Source organism: Numida meleagris, chromosome 9 (genome assembly GCF_002078875.1).
Source record: "Numida meleagris isolate 19003 breed g44 Domestic line chromosome 9, NumMel1.0, whole genome shotgun sequence".
NCBI classification, from domain to species: domain Eukaryota; kingdom Metazoa; phylum Chordata; class Aves; order Galliformes; family Numididae; genus Numida; species Numida meleagris.
Genome location: NC_034417.1, coordinates 14,178,749 through 14,195,367, shown reverse-complemented (window position 1 = coordinate 14,195,367; position 16,619 = coordinate 14,178,749). Strand labels below are relative to the sequence as shown.

The following is a 16,619-nucleotide window of genomic DNA, read 5'->3' as shown; positions in this document are numbered from 1 at the left end:
TAAAATGCAAGTACCGGTAGGTTGAGTGGTGCTGCAGGTTGAGATGAAAGCCGGGGAGTCTTTCCCCACTTTGGTAAAACAGATTTCATATTTAGGCTGGATGATTCTGAAGGAAATAGCGTGACTCTTCAGGACTAAAGTACTTTGAAAAACAGGAACTAAATTTAGATAGAGTCCTTCTGAAGTCAAAGAAGTGGCGATGCTGAGAGGAAAGCTGGGTTATAAGCTCCTTTTGCATTTGCTGGAGGAGGTGATGAAGGGCAGTAGCTGTGCTGTCTGAGCAAACACCATGGCAACATGTTCGTGTCCACACTTCTGCCAAATTCATTAAGCTGAGCATCAGGCATTCTGGAAGTGGTGGGGATAGAGGGAATAAAGCCTCTTCGCACAAAAGAGGGGCAAGACCAAGTGACAAAGGAGAAAGATGAGAGGTGCACAAAGGGTACTTCTTTCCAAGGGCAAGTCGGTTCTTGAAATGAATTATTCCCACCAACTTCAGGTTACTTGCAGAGTTAAGCTGGCAGAGGCCATCTGCTCCACTTGCTTGTGGCTAAAAACCCCACTGTTCTATAACGTGGACAAATCTCCGTGGTGAATGGGGACAAAGTATTTCAGATGTTGAAGATGGAGGTGCTCAGCTGGCTCCTCAGGGAGGTCCCAAACCACGTGCCATAAGCTGAGGAGTGCTTGGAGGGAGGCAGCAGCTACTTGGTGGAAATAAAGGGCCAGCCTCACCCATTGCTCACGGTCATGAAAACAACCTGAATTCTTTGTTTGATGTTGCTCGGTTGCTGTTGCAAATGTGAGGCAATGTTTACCTCTATAAAAGTTGCTGAACATGATTTAAATTGTCTAGTTAAATATTCTATAGCTATATTTAGTTAAGATTTTAAGAGCACTTGATGTGACTCATCTAATAGTATATATAAGAATATTTTTTTAAGTTTAGGAATTAGTTTAAGACATAGTTTTAATAATTTGGACTGTTTAGTTCAGGTAGATCTAGGAGACCATCGGAGAAGGAATAACCATTAACCACTACATGAATGTTTTACCTTAACATTCTGTGCATCTTACACTGCAGATTTAATCTGATTGTGACTGTAATGTGTCTTAGTATTTGCTGCTATTTTGTGTTGCATAGTCGAGCTTGCTTTGTTCAAGAGCATTTTAAAGGCATTTTTCTGTTACAGAAAATGAAAAGAAACATTATTACTGATGTCTGCCTGCAGCTTGCTCGCTGCTTTCAAAATCCACTGACTAGCAGCAGAGTCAAACAGAGCAAGCAAATTAGAGGCTTTCCTCTTTGCGTGTGCTGTGCTGCAGAGGAAAGCCCTGCACAGAATCACAGCTTCTTCACTCCAGCCACAGACATCAGCGTGCCACGTTTGCTTGCAGAATTAAGGCAGAAATGCACAGGTAGTATTTCTCCTTTCACTGCAAGATGTGGAGATGACCACAAACACTTGCTCAGCACACCAACTTGTACACAGGTCAGTGCTTACCTTCAGCTCAAAGCGACTTGTAGAAGTCTGATGAACACATAATTGCTAATGCATTTGAACGTCTTGTTCATTACTGTTCCCTCTAAAGCACTGTACGTGGCATCATCTCTGCAGGGTGGCACACTACAGTTTTTATTAAGGGTTTTTTCTTTTGTTAGATGACTTTCTGCTGCTGCAGTCTTTGTGTGAGGAGTTACCAGGACCATGCATTTTGTCTTGTGCAATTGCTTGAACTTTGTTTAAAAGTGTTTTGAGAGAATTTGTTGTTGTGACCAAAAGTTTCTTTTTTTTTTTTTTTTTTAAGAAAAATTGGTAAGACAAGTTTGAATGGACATCTCACGTTTCAGTGGAAACTGCCATCATTAAACATGTTCTTGAAACCTCTCCTTGTGCTGTTGTGTCTAGGGAGGGAATGGGAAAGGGTTTCTCATTTGTTGAAGTTCACTGATTTTCAGTGCCTTGCACCCTGCCTTGTTACAGAGAGCTGCACGTCCCTGCAGCACGAGCCCCTTTGTCCAGCGAGCCTGAACCAGAGCGTGACAAGGAGAGAAACTGGTTGTGACAGCACGGAAGAGCGATACATTCAGTCGCACAGACTCCCTATCAACACGCTAGATTGACATCTGGATTCAGAAAGCCAACATCTCTGCAATACGGAAGATATCAGTACAGCTGGTTACAACCATGTTAAGTACCATGAAGCCCACAAACTGCAGCCCTGTTGTCCCAGGCTACGAGCCAAGTGGAGTGAAGCGAACCGTGTCCCCTCCCCGGGGTGGCCAGACCGCAGGGCAGCGAGCAGGCTTCTTCCAGCCAGGTCATGTGCCCCAGCTCCCAGACTCTGAAGCAATTTTGCCTTGTGGCTTTTAGGGCACGTGAGATGCTGAAGAACTAGAGGCCAGCATCAGGGCAGTGAGGCATGTGGGGGTTTATTGCTCGTTTCAGGACTATGAGCAAGTCCTCTGAAGACTTTTCCTCTTGCGTTACGTTGATATCGAGTGAGGAGGGACTGCTGGTTACGGGACAGCCTGATCCAGTGCCCCTTGCATGACTCAGTTCTGCCTCTTTCCCACATTCCATAGAGCTGCTCCTGCCTTCATGTCTTCATGCCTTATTTTAATAGTCAGACTAATGCAGTGCTGTAGACAAAAGGGCAGCTGCTGTCCAGCCAGTGCTTTCTGAATGACGTCCTGCCAAAGGGAAGTTAAATCCAACTCAACACACTTATCAAAATGTAATCAGGCCTCAGCCATGAGCCAGCTGTTGTGCAGCAGAGCTGGTCTTTGTAGGAAGTTTGACCCAGCAAGAGGAGCACCAGCCTAACCCAGCCGTGCTGAAACAGGATTAGCTCCCTTATTTAGTGCATGCTGCAGAGGGGAAGATCAAATGAAAAGCACAGCTGCGATCTGCACGCACTTGCTTTTCTGATGAGAACTCAAGTGGGAGATAAATGACCAAAAATCTGGTGTGATTTCTTAGCTAAGGGCTGAAAAGCTGGAGTTGGATAAAGGTGATTGCAGCTGGGGCTCTGGGCAGAAAGGGGATGCTCATTTTAGCCTCTCTGAGTTTTGAAACCTGAAGCTACAAGACACATCCTCATATATATGTATATATTTAACTGGATCCTCTTAACAGGTTATTTCAATTTCTGGTAGAGTTCTGCACAGACCAAGGTATAACATGACCTTCCCTTTGCTGGACGTGGTGTTACCACCTTCATGCAAGGTACTGCTCTCCCTGGCAGCCACTGCCTGTAGCCAAGTGTGAGGTTAACTCAACAGATCTGTGAAAGGGATATTTATAATGCTGGAAAAGGGAGGGGGTGCCCCTCCTGTGTCTGTCAGTGATCTTTGGATGCCTTGATACTGCTAAGTACAAAATTGTCAGCGATGTTTGACAAGTGCTATCAAAGAGACATTAGCTTAGCACTGAGATAATCTGAATTACGCCTGACAACGAGCTCTATTAAGAGTATGAAGCAGGAACGGCTCTAATTGCTTAAGACCAAGTAGTCTGTAACTAGGCTGCACAAAAACATCATTGAGGACAGTTCATCTCCCTATCAGCTGGCAATTACCAATTTCTAAGAGACCAGAAATTCTCCTAGCCCTTGTTTCCAGCAGACATTTACTCCTCTGAGCTCAGCCAACCAGGTTCCCACTTGGTTTGCTTTTCTAATGACCGTTTGCTCAGGGCATGTTCGATGAGCTGAGTTTAATTCAAAGCAGCACTTCCATCTGATGAAAAAACAACAGTACGGAACGAGAGACCGTTGCTGTTAAAGCTAAAAAGCAAATGGCCTTAAGATTTCAGATGCACTTCTCCGTGTCTTCAGAGGCATCCAATTAGAAGCAGGAGAGGATGGAAAACCTCAAAGCTTTCCCCTAAGCCAACAACCTGATGGGAAGTGGTGGCATACAGGTGCCCATGGACTTTGATTTAGGACTCCTCCATCCAGCCCTGGGGATGAACCACTGAAATCAAGTGGCTGCAGTACAAAAAGACTGAACACTGCTGTATTTCTTGCCAGGTAATGCGTGTGTTTGTGCTGCCCTGAGTCTGTTGGAGGAGATACGAAGCGGTCTGGGCTGATGTGGCTGTTCCTCATCAGCCCTGATGCCAGCCCAGAATAAGCACAGTGCTGCTGATAAGCGAAGATGAATGAAATGCTTCAAATCATCTTCAGCTCCTCAAGACATCACTTGTAAAGCCCTCACCCCCAAGCTGTTCCCCCCTGCTGCCATCAGTTTCCAGATTGCCTCTGCCCTGGTACAAATATATTTAGCTGGAAAGCAGCTCTTCTTTACAGACATTTCTCTTGCCTCCTGCCCTCAATTCATCAAGGTTTAGCTCGGGTCAAGAACATTTGACATTTCCCCACTCCATTTCTGCCCGGCTGTCAGCAGTGTTGTCTCAGCAGTGCCTTCTGGGCAGCGTCTGCTGTCACCTGGCTCCATCCCATTCCTTGCTTAAGGACTCCTAGAGGCACAGAGCCCAGCAGTGTTACGATGTTTCTCAAGTAAACGGGGAAAAAAAAGAGGCTTTCAAAGTAATTTCTCTTGTTTTCTAAGGAGGCCAGAGCAGTTTAATGTGTTGATGGTGAGAAAATGCTGTCAGTGCCGGGATGTGGATGAGGGGGTCCCTGCCTTTCTGCCCTACTTGCCACCAACACTCAGCCAGAAAAACCCTAAATTCCTCACTGCCATCCCCAGTGGTTGTGGGCTAGCAATGCCCTCATAAAGTCACAGCAAAGGAGAGACACAGCGGGTTCTTTTGGGGCAGTGATCAAACCATTCCTGCAACCACCAGCAGCCAAGGATGGGTCTCCTCGGAACAGCAGACATGGGTCATCCTTTGCCTCGATAGCAACCAAACTAAATGGGACTTAACTCAAGCCTCCAGTCTGAGCTCCTGTTGTTGAAGTCAGGTCTATTTAAGCAGGATTAGCATTCCCAAAGCCTGCTAAGCTTAAATAAAGCATTGGTAGCTCGCAGGGTGCCCATGGACTAGGTGAGCCCTGTGCAGAAGAGCTCCTATTTAATGAGCTGCTCAAATGAACAACTTCCTTTGTCCCTCTGCGTATGCATAACATTTTTAAAATCACATATTTACAGCACATTGTTTGCAGCTGTTCAAGGAAACAAATGATTTGCTTTTAACATAATCACTATCAGAAGTAAATTATTCAGCACTTACTGCTCAGAAGTTAGAAAGGGAGCCTGGGTTTCTTTATAGTTTCTTCCTCTTCTTTATAATAGATATACAAGCTGCAGGGCACACTTTTATGCTCCCGTAGCTAAGATTTTGTAGAATTGACTAATAATCTATTTTGCATATTTATAAACACTTTATCATTTATTAATGGGACATTTCAGGAATGAATTTATAATCCTGACACATGATCTCAGCCTCTCACAGAAAAATGGTTGCTCGTGTCAAAGAGCTCAAAATGAGACCTGGCGTAACAAAGCAATGAGCGAGGATGTCTCATTAGCAAGAAAGCAAACAGGCAGGAGCCTTTTGTGAGAGTGAATACCCACACGCACACGAGACGGCTCACAACAGCACGTTAAATGCCAAATACAGAACGCAGCACTCGAGATAAATCAATTCCCTACTCTGCCAGCAACAAGGCCTACAATAGCATAGCACCGTACAAGAGCACTGCTTTAACACACACTGTACTCGATCTACAAATTGCCATTGCCACACCCAGGCTCACAACCTCCGGGCATTTCATGCTTCAGATACCATTAGCAGCAGACTTGAACCCAAGACCAAGCACAGATCTCCTGCCCATGCCCACATCTCAACCCACTGATACAGGAAACCGCAGACCGCTCAACCACTGCCCACATCAAAGCTGGGTTTTGATTCATCTCATTCCCTAAATAAATTGAAAAAAAAAATCTTCTTACCTGTCTCTGGAAAACCCCTGGAGATCCACAAGCAAAGCTATCCACCCTACACCACCTGCAGTGAATCCTCTGCTTGTGCCCTTTATAACTTTCTGGTCCTGAGCCGCATCCCATCAACGACCCAATGCCTCCCAGCTGCCCTCCTTGCTCAGGAGCCCCTCCCACCCCACTTCTCCCCATTCAGACCCAGGTGGAGGAAGAGGTCTGTAGATCAAAAACAGAGCTGGCAGCTTGCGCAGAGGTGTAGCTGTGGGCTGAAAGGTTCTGAGTTTTGCATGTTGACTGAATCTCAGCCCTTTACCTTCATGGCTGACGCTGAGCCCTCCCCATCATGGAATGGTGCAGTGCAGTTTGCCCCACACTGGAGGCACCAAGGGGCTGCTGCTGTTAGGGGGCAAAATCCCCCAGGAGATGATACTTTCAGCACGTGTTTTATTTTATTTTTCTGGAAGGAGTCCTGAACATTTGAAGTTTTCTTTGAGTTTCACTGGAAGCGGAGCTGCTGTGCTCTGCCTGCTGACAAGGAGCAGGTGGGGAAGAGCAGGAGTAGAGAGGAGGTGAATCACGCTGCAGCCCGGTGGTGTACCCAAGCGTAGCAGCACGTCATTGATGCCATTTAATTGTTCCCTGCAACTCAGATAATGGGGAAGACATTAGTAATAATAGCAGCTTCATTATGTTCCTTTTTGATGTACTATCTAAAAAGCTGAAATCTGAGCAAGGACATTAGGAACCCAGAGTCTGAGGCTTGCTTTGGCATTTTGTTTTTCTGCAGAACCTGAAAATACTTCAATGAAGCTTATTAAAGTTTAATGTAAATGTGTGCAAACAGAGAATACTTGCCTGCAGAATACAAATAACAAGGTGTTAGCTGTGGGGGCTTTGCAGCCCTGAGCTTTTGCACTCCACATCATCGACCACCCCCAAAAAAATGCATGGTGTGTGCGTTCAGAGAGCCCTTATGTGTGACTGCCCCTATTCAGCACAGAGCAAAGCACAGGCTGCAGCTACTGCTGCTGTGAGTTTCCCCAACATTGCTGGGAGCACTCACTACAAGGAAAGAACTCAAAGCAACAGCAGCAGCCCGGAGCCACAGGAGGTGAGAAAACCTTCTGCGCATCAGCTGGGATTTCACAGCCATGAGATACAGTCTATGCAATGCCCTGAATTCATATGTGGGACCCCGAAAGGGTGCTCAGTGCAGCCGTGCTGTGTCCCTAACGCCTGTCCTCCTGTTTGGCTGGTTGAACTGCCTTATGGTGCTTTAAACATCCTCCCTATCTTGCAGGCTTGTGAGGGCTTTTCCTTTTTCAAAAAAAAAAAAAACCCAGCTGCTATTATTCATATTTCTCACGACTAAAGATATTCCGAGCATTGAAGTGACATGATGGATGCAGCCAAGATGAAGTCTGAAGGGATCAGTGGAATTGGCACTTTGGTTAAAAAAGATGGATAAGGCATCTGAAACACCCTGCATATCCCTTTATTCACAAAAAGAACCTGCTAGGGTTTGGGTTTATTTTTGCTGACCCTGTTCTACATACTAGAAAGATAGTGGGAACGATAAAATTCCTTTTGTTATCTTCCTGTAAGGCAAAAATAGACAGTGCTGTGTCCATAGATACCTTTACGCTGAGACGTGGCTCTGGCTAGATCATACTGAAGAGCAGTGGCCTACATTTCCCAGGTTTCAAACTGCACAACTGGATATTAGGAACAATTTCTTCCCTGGAAGAGTGGTTGGGCACCGTGTTGGAGAACCGTGGGGACGCGGCACTGAGGGACGTGGTCAGTGGGCACGGTGGGGGTGGGTCAGCAGTTGGACTGGGTGGTTTTAGTGGTCTTTTCCAGCCTTCATGAGTCAATGATTGTTGAGATCCAGATGTTTGATGCTGGATTTAGGGCTGCGTGCATGTTGAGTCAGGGCACCAGCAGCTTGGTGCCAGCTTTGTGCAATTAGCAGCTCTCTCCGTTTAGAAGCACACAGTGTGCAGTGTGCAGCCTTCCTTCTGTGCAGCCTGCGCCTTCTCAGCATTTAGCACTGCCGAAGCTTTAACAAGAAACAAGTACGAGAAACCCTCTTCACCTGCCTTGACATTAACTAAAGAAGTGATTAGTACCATAAACATTTTACCTTGTTGTTTCAAGCCTTCCTGCAGAGCGTTTTGTAGAATTGGAGTGCAAACACAAACTCTGTGGCCTTTGTCAAAATAGGGAATGCTGAGTTCTCCATTTGCTTCCTTTCCAACGTTGTTAATGATCACAATCATCCCCCACTGCTCCTAATCCTCTTTGCAAAGGGCTGGGCCCAGTCTCTGCGGTCACGTGCATCCATCCCACACGGGGACCACCTGGAGGGACTTTAACTCCATTTGCCCACGCTGGGAGGAGGCAATGGGAAATCCCATGCAAAGGGAGATGTCACAGGCAGGGTGCAATCCCCAGAGCAGGGATATCTCAGCGCATCGTGCATTCATTTTTAACACGTGCTCAATCCCTGCCCACTTGCTGTGTGTGTACCCACCCAAACGAACAGACCCTGCAGGGATCAGCCCGCCCCGCTGCCCGAGACCACAGTTCAGTTTGTAAACCTATCCGCTCCCGACGTGCAAGTGTTAAGTCTCAGCTCATTTCACATCTCTCTTTAAAACCACCTCTGAAGTGATGGGTCCCCTCGGACTAATACTGAAGGAATGATTGCAGCATCCCTGGGACAGCCTCCACAATGGGCACCGATTAATCATGCCTCAGTTACGGAGCAAACCCAACCTCGCAGGGAATGGTGAGACCCCGAACGCTTCCTGCTGTAGCAGTGAGGTTTTATTTAACGTTCTCCAGCATTTTCTCTCCAAGAGCTGTAACGAGGTGGGCTGCTGTTGTTCTCGTCCTTTGGAAAATGGAGAACTGCAGCAGAGATGCGAAATTATCCTCAAGTTCACACCAGTTTCAAGGCCTGCCCAAGAGAACCAGGAAAATATTCCCATTAAATCTACTCCTGATGAAATGTTCAGTTCCCATAGCAAAGCCATCTGCATGGTACATCCAAACTGCAATTCCAGGGGAGCATTTCAGCAACATGGCCAACGTCAGCCAGGCTGAAAGCTTTTTGTCTTTCTAAATCCCAGTGTGTGTGCGTCTGTGCAGTTTCCCCTCTGTGAACACTGTGGCTTTCATCTTCATTCCCAAGGAAAGCAAAGACTGAGACATCGCCGTGCTCTGAAGGGCGGAGATGTTCTTTCCCTGTCTGGTGAGTAGGATGGGATTGGAACTGCGGAGGCGTGGAACAGCACTCCTTGTCCTGCCCACAGCTCCTCTCCATCCTGCAACGAGCAACCGAGCAACATGGTGCTGGGGGACATGGTGAGTGGGCACAGTGGTGGTGGGTGGGTGGTTGATGGTTGGACTGTGTGGGTTGATGATTGGACTGTGTGGGTTGATGGTTGGACTGGATGCGTTGATGGTTAGAGTGGGTGGGTTGATGGTTGGACTGTGTGGGTTGATGGTTGGACTGGATGCGCTGATGGTTGGACTGGGTGATCATAGTGGTCTTTTCCAACCTTAACGATTCTATGACTCTCAAGTCTGTTCCTTTGGAAAAGAGCACATTTGTGTCCCACCTCCAAGTTTGGATCAGTTTTATGACGTCTCTCGAGGTTTCCCAAAGGAATTGCTTCTCCTCGTGACCTCCTTGCTGGTTGGTGTCCCTTGGTACTGCCTTTCCCCATTCCTCCCTCCTGCTTTATTACAGTGAGCCCACGGCGAGGCTTCATTCCTTTTTTATGAAACGTCTTGCAGTCCATTTACCAGCACACTGTAAAATCGACGCATTAATAATTAAAAGCTACAGCTGTCAAAATAAATGGCCGAGGTCCATTTTGGCAACGCTATGAAATATTATCCCACCAAGTCGAGGAGGGGCTGTTTTTCTGTTGCCATCCCGTGCTTGCAGCTAGGAGGCAGGCACTGCCCTGTCATCAGCAGCAGTGGCATTAGTTCAAATTAGAGCAGCCACGGTGACAAACGGAACGGCGACTGCAGGCTGACCCAGAATGGTTCATTTTGTCCCCGTTTCTGAAAGAAGAGGCACAAAATGACCACACAGCACTGGATGTGGCGTCAGCATGGGAAGGGCTCTGTGGGCGTTTCGTGCTGACCCGCGGGCCCTCTGCTCACCATCAGCTCCACTCTCTCCTCCCAGCAATAAATCAGCAAAACCACGCTCCCCAAACCTCCCAACCCTCTGCTTTCTCTCTCATTCAGGCTGACCCCAAGGAGATTTTTCCCCTCCATTCCTGAGCGTGAAGGTCCTGACCCAGAGCTGCAGCCACAGTGTAGATGACAGTAAATTCTGGCTGGGAGTGGGCTGGGAGCCATGGGTGAGCACTGAGCGCTGCAGGGATGGGGAGAGCTGCTCTGGGAGCTCACACCACACTTTTTCCCCGGTCATGTGATATGTTGGGGTTTTGAAGCCACAGCTCTTGAACTCAAGATTATTTGAGATGCTCCGCTTTCATGCATACAACAAAGGCTGCAAGCTTCTGGCCCTCGTGGTTACTGGCAAAAGGCTTGGGAAAAATAAAAAGACCCTGAGAAGCAGCAAAAAAAAAAATAAAATTAAAAATAGATGGCATACAAGAGGAGTCTCACAGGTATTACTCTGAGATAACTTTGTGATCTGGGGAGAAGACTGAGCTGCAGGGTTACCAGCTCAAAGCCTGCTCTTCCTTCCCAGCAGTGAAATCCATCCACACCAGCCCCATCCTCGTGCCTGAGCTGCCTCTGTGGGGTCCCAGGTTATCCCCAGAGCCCAACACAGGACGCATGGCAGGAACATGCCGCAGCTGGGAGAGGCAGGAGATCCATCTGCCAGCACTGATTACCGAGCCAAGATGCTAAGGTCCTGCTTAGCAGCCTGATGTCGGTGACATTTCCCACGTCACCCACTCCGTGTTCGCCATTGCTACTAAACCTTATTGCAGTGAGAGTTTCAGCCCTGTTTTGTCTCTGGACCTGCCCCTAAGTTGCTCCCTCATCTGCACAGAGCCACTTACACCAACCCACTCCGACCCAGCAATGCCCCAGAAGCAGTGTTCAAGTGTTTGGCCACATGGTTTGCAGACACACATGACCCCTGCCATTGCTGAGCACCAAGCTGTGTTTTCAGGAGCCCAGCAAGACCTCTCTGCCTCTTTACTTTGTCTGTGGTGTGAGGATAACAGCAGTGGGGCATTGTCATAAATCACACTGAGCCCTTCATATGAGGATGCTCCTTGAAGAACCTTGGGGCATTTGGAAGTGCAAATCCCAGTGAAAATCAGTTTGCAATTGGTCTTAGATGATACTTCAGATGGTTTTCTTCCCTCACCTATTGCTTTCTCTTGGGTACAGCCACATTTGCAAAGGATTTCCCAGCTCCTCCCCAGTGGCACGGGATGCCCAGTGGTGGATCCCCACGGTCCTGTGCCCTTGCAGGAGTGACACTGCTGGGCCCTGCCTCCTTCTTGGCTGGGAGCATCCCGCGTGAGTGCTGTGCTCTGAATTCTTCACCTTCCAGGATGTGTCCGAGCCCTTTGGGTGGCTTTGAGATGCCACCTCCACCAGGACTTGTTAAAGCGCTTCATCAGTGCCCATCTTCCTCTGCGGGGCTGACCTTTAGCTCCTCGCTGCTGTTGCTACCTGACTGGGATCACCTCCGAAGAAAGGTTGCCATGGCGATTCCATATTCAGCTCAGCCAAAAAATCTGGCTTCTGTATCTTATTAAATGCTCCTTTTCAAAGACCCTATGTGGAGAGAGCCATGGCCGGGGGCTGCCTGCGCTCATCACCAAGTCGAGTTGGTCACCATACCCCATTGCCGTGCCCAGAAGGGTTTTTGTCATGGTTGGGTAAAAGCTTGGGGTTAGTAAACTATTAGTGTTCCTATGAAAACACTCCTCTGCAAAACGTCAGTCAGCCTTTTCAAGGGGATTTTTCACAGCTCTCATCTAAACTCCACTGTCAAATGTCAGGAGCGGATGTTTAATGAGGATTGGTTGGAAGCCCTAATTGGATGAGTATTCAACAGGTTTTTTTTTCTTCCTTTCTTTCTTTTTTTAACAGTTGTTGTTTTATCCTTGGGCCTCTGTTTTCACAGAGATTCTCGTAAAGTTTTAGAAGCTAATCTCCATTTTAAGCTCAGTGCTTGTGGGTCCTTGGGGACCTACTTGTTGTGGGCTTTCATTGAGTTCACCTGGAGGGCGGAGAGAACACCCACCAGGGTGTGTCTGCCCCAACAACAAGGAGCATTTGGGGGTATTATTGGTCCATCTCCTGCAAAAGGATGGCTGAGTGTGCAGGAAAATGTCAGGTCTGAAGGCAGCAGAGTGGTGGGGTGCTCCCATCCACCAACAATGCTCCCTTCTCTGCACATACACAATGGCATGAAGAAGGGGCGTTCACTATTTGTCTCTAGATGGATCTTGGTATCATATGGTCTGATTTTTGGGTGCTCCTCTGTGGAGCCAGGAGTTGGAGGTGATGACCCCTATGGGTCCCTTCTAACTCAGGATATTCAGTGATTCTATGCGGTGCAACAATAGGTGGCAAACCTTTCCATAGACACGTCCTGCCCCAAATTCATACAAAGCAACCAGAGATAATGCCTGCATGCCCCGCAGCATCTGCTCTGGGCCTCATTACCTCCCATCCATCACACAGCAGCATTCATTTCCCACCCGCAGTCACACTGCCTTTGCAACAGGTGCTGCAGAAAGCACTTTGAGCCATCTGTCACCAAGCACTCAGTGCTGCATCACCACAGATATTCCAGCTGAAACCCTGTGAGCCGTGCTGGGACCATCCCAGCCCAAACCCAACACCCTGCACCCTGTGCTCCCATCCCTGACATCCCCATGCCAGATGTGCCCGGTGCTGAGCAGCCGCTCGGCTCAGAGCTCCCTGCACTTATGGCTGCTTCCCAACAGGAAAACCTTTCCAAAATGGTTTGTTTTTCTGTCTGAACTCAGTGCTCTGGACGCCTCCGTACAAACCATTGTTCTTTGATTTCTCCCCCCCCCCCACTACGAAAAAACACAAAATTTATAGCAGATGATTATAAAAACATCCCGATTTCCTATAGTTGTGCTTTTATTGCTTTTTTAATTAAAGCCTTGAGAGGACCATAAAAGACCCATCACAGATGTAAGTGTTTCCATCCCCTGTTCCACACTGAACACAAAGAACAGAGCACCGCCGCAGCTCTGCCCCATCGCTCCCCATTCCCATCCCTTTGGCTGGGAAGCAGCCACTGTTCCACCACGCACGTAACACCTTCTCTCCATCCATAATTACATTCCATTTCACACGTGCAGTTACCAGAATGACTTCTTCCAAAAATAAACCACGGGATGTTCAGAGCCGCCTGGCTTCTCCAGCCAAGGAATTGCTGCCCTTCTGCTCTCTCCTGGACACTCCAAGAGCTGGCTGGCATGCCTGTAAACCTGCCCTCCCCATAAAAGCATCAGAAAAATGCCCTGAAGCCTGTACTCGAGGCAGGTGAGCCCCACAGCTTACACACCATAATGCCTGCCCTGTCGTTTCAAGGCATTTGTGATGGTGTCTTAAGTCAGCAACCTCAACAACTCCCCTGGTCTCCAGCCAGGAATAAAAGCGCTGAAGGAAACCAGGCCACAGTAATTTCCCCAAACCACAGAGCTAACATGAATGGTAATTAATTCCTTTAGTGGAGAGAGGTTTTTCTAGCTGCGATGAACTCTCCCAGGGGCTGACACAATAGCACGTCTCCTCGGCGGTCAGACCGCCTGCCCACGGCTTTCATCATGCATCCCACAGCATTCCACAGCAACATTCAGAAATCCTCCAGCACGGTGCCTGCAGTGGGGCTGCCAAGGTCTGGCCCTGGGCACAGGGATGTGCCCTTGGAGGCAATGGGTGAAGTAGCATTGCCAAGCTCTGGGCTTCAGGTTGTGTCCCAGCTCACACTGCCTTCCCAGTGCAAGGAACAGCACCACGTGCCAGCACCCGGCATCTTTGGGGGCACGTAATCCATTTGAAATAATAAAAAAAATCCAAGTCCAAAGCTTGTGGTTAGCATGGACAAAGTAATTTTTCTGACAGTTGTCTTAGTTACGGAAGAACTTCTAACATGCTTTCTTCAGCTTCTTTATGTTTGCCATTGAAAGTTTCCTAAATTGTGCATGCAAATCTCTAACTCTGATCACAGATGGAGCATAAATACCATGTTATGAAGTTGAAGGACACAGCTTCCCTTCTGGGGAATAATATATTGCAGTAATTTGATGATTTTTGTTTTGTTTTCTTTTAACCACGCTTCCTTCAAAGCTTCCATCCACAACACAACATTCACCCACCCCCGTAACTAACTCGTTATTTTACAGCAAGTAAAACGAAACCGGAGACAAATGGCTGTTGTTTAGTGCCATTAGTTTCAATGGCTTTACACAATATTTGAATCATTGGCTCGCCTCTTGCTTTGGAGGAAGCCCAAATCTGGATGAATCTACACGCATTACAAACCATCCATGGGGCCAGGCCAGGCCTGCCTAACAGATGCAGGTCCATATGCTTTGGCTCTGCACCCATATGGAACACTAACGATCAGTCCAGGAGCAGAGTGTGCCACTGCTCCTCTTTTCTAGCAACCTCCCATCCAAAGTCATTTGCAGACACAAGCCCAGCTAAGCAAGCTCATCTGGAACCCGTACAGAAGACACCACAAGACCGATGGTCCAAGCATAATATTTTCCTTGCTCTGTGGCTCCTGCCGAAACCTAAATTGCAACACTTTCTAGAAAGCCGTTTGTTAGGCTTTCCCAAGCGCTCATTACAAAGCCCATTATGTTCCTATAACACGCTTTAACCTTTGCTACACGGGTCATGCAAGAACACGGAGTGCTTCATTGGCGCTCGCTGGAAGGGTCTCTCCAGGCAACCAAGGCAGCAAATAGCTGGAGCTATGTCACAGAGCTTGGAAGAGCTGGTTTGCAAGAGGCACGGGATTGCTGTCAGATGGCCTGCCACCATTTCAACACCGCGGGGCTGAACTTGTGCTGCTGGCTGCGCTCCTCCAGCAGGGCTAGATGGCTTCTTTTGGCCAGGCGCTCTGGGGAAGATCTGGATGGTTGGAGGTGTTTGGCAGTGCTCTTTTCCCAGTGCCTAATCCTTGCTCAAACTCTGTGTTTTTCTTGTTGTTGATGCAACGTAACAGCTCAGTGGTGTAAACTCAGCACCTGTGCAATCTTGGAGAAGAGCTGGCTTCTCATCCCGAGCTATATAACAGGTACATTGTTTATTTTTATATTTCATTTTATTGTAAGTTTTATTATTGACATTATTATTAAATTATCAGGCCACCCTTTCTTCTGCCTCGTGCCTCATTTTAAAGTGCTGTTTAAAGACTCGGGTGCTGGGAATGCCTGTGTTCAATGGGAGATATTTCCATCCCTGGTGCTCAGCTCATGCACCAGGTTGTGAGAGCATCACTGTGGGAAGGGTTTAGTGGGGGCTGACTGCGATTCCCACAGAACTGCTCTTAGATTTGCTTGGAAATGCTGTTAAGCAACTAAATGCCTTTGCCTTCAGCTGGATTATGAGTGCAATTGGCACGTGACGGCTTTGCTCATGCATCGAATGGAGCCGAACAGGAGTGATTCCCAGCTGGAAAAGGAGCTTATTGCCCACTGCCTTGATGTTGCTAATACTGGGGGAGAAGTTCATCCTCTTGAGAGGATGATGATTTTTTGGTTATCATTCAGACCTCTGTTTAGAGCCTTTCTCAGTCATTTCTTTACAAAAATAGGTGATGAGTAATCATCTGGGTGGTGAAAAATAATGCGTGGAGTCCATTACCCGGTTGTGCTGGGCTCTGCAGTCTGGAGCTGAAGCTGGGAGTGCCATAATACCTGCGGTGGGATGACCTGATGTGGAGCTGGGACCTGAGCCGTCCCAGGATGTCATGCATGAGATTTGCCTGCTCACAGTATCTGCTCCTCCCGCTGGTCCTGCAGCCGGTGAGATACCGCCTTCACAAACCACTCAACGTGAGTAATTCCACAAGGAAAGCAAAGGGAACACCAAATGGGCAGAACAATGCGTGGTTTAACAAAGCACCACACTGGAGACGACATATTTGGTTTTACCTCTTGATGCTGAAGGGCACTCTGGAGCAAACCATGTGCCTGCCATCCCCTGTGGGGCTCTCAAAGCTTTAAGCTTTAATTTCCATAGTTTCAAGCTTTCCTAGCATGAAATTGGGTTCTGTTCTTTTCCTTTCTTTTCTTTTCTATGAAGTGATGCTCAAAAAGATACCATCCCTCTATCAAGATCTGTATAGATGGTGCAAAGGACCACCAGAGCCATACCCCACACCAGTGCAAGGTAATGAGCAAGACATCCCCCAAGAGAGCCACATTCACATCAATATATGTGAATACATACCTTTGTAGCAGGAATAAAGCACTGTGCCACTGCATCACAGCACAACGAGCCAAGCTAAACCTTCAGGAGGGTCCTCATTCAGCCTGGCCAAGCCCTGCTTCAGGGTCTGTAATGACAGGCTCACTCCTTGAGCTTTGGAAGAGCCTTAATGGGGTGTGAAGTTATCCAGCAAGCAGCAGCCTGGTCCCCAAACTCTCCTCGCGCAAAGCAAGCAGGCTCTAAAGCTGTCCCATCGCAGGGG

The 16,619-nt window shown here is 47.8% G+C and overlaps 1 long non-coding RNA gene across 1 annotated transcript; it reads right to left on the bottom strand.

The window, feature by feature from the left end:
- LOC110403563 lies at window positions 1,779-5,994 on the bottom strand. Its single transcript, XR_002441731.1, has 2 exons — window positions 5,924-5,994; window positions 1,779-2,695 (listed from the first exon to the last, which is right to left on the bottom strand). It is a non-coding gene; the product is annotated as an uncharacterized LOC110403563 (long non-coding RNA).